The 213-nt window shown below is 39.4% G+C and overlaps 1 protein-coding gene across 1 annotated transcript in view; it reads left to right on the top strand.

The window, feature by feature from the left end:
- The window catches only part of LOC119587434 (pancreatic triacylglycerol lipase-like), a 63913-nt gene that overhangs the window by 59162 nt on the left and 4538 nt on the right, over positions 1–213 (top strand). The gene's annotated exons all lie outside the window — the stretch shown is intronic.

The following is a 213-nucleotide window of genomic DNA, read 5'->3' as shown; positions in this document are numbered from 1 at the left end:
GCAAACACACCCCTCACCCCTTACCACACAAAAAAAAAACGCTGCTAGTTCTAAACGCGAGAGAAAGCTAGGTTTTAAGCTTTCATTCGCAGTTTTATTGAGGTCGAATTTGCGTATGAGAAGATGGTGCAAATATCTGACAATTTGCTTTCACAGATTATTTAGAATTCAAAAGATAATTATGCCTCTTCTGGCGAAAAAGGTGAAGGCGAG

The sequence above is a fragment of the Penaeus monodon genome, chromosome 22 (assembly GCF_015228065.2).
Source record: "Penaeus monodon isolate SGIC_2016 chromosome 22, NSTDA_Pmon_1, whole genome shotgun sequence".
In the NCBI taxonomy this organism is placed as follows: domain Eukaryota; kingdom Metazoa; phylum Arthropoda; class Malacostraca; order Decapoda; family Penaeidae; genus Penaeus; species Penaeus monodon.
This window is presented reverse-complemented; position numbering and strand designations above follow the sequence as displayed.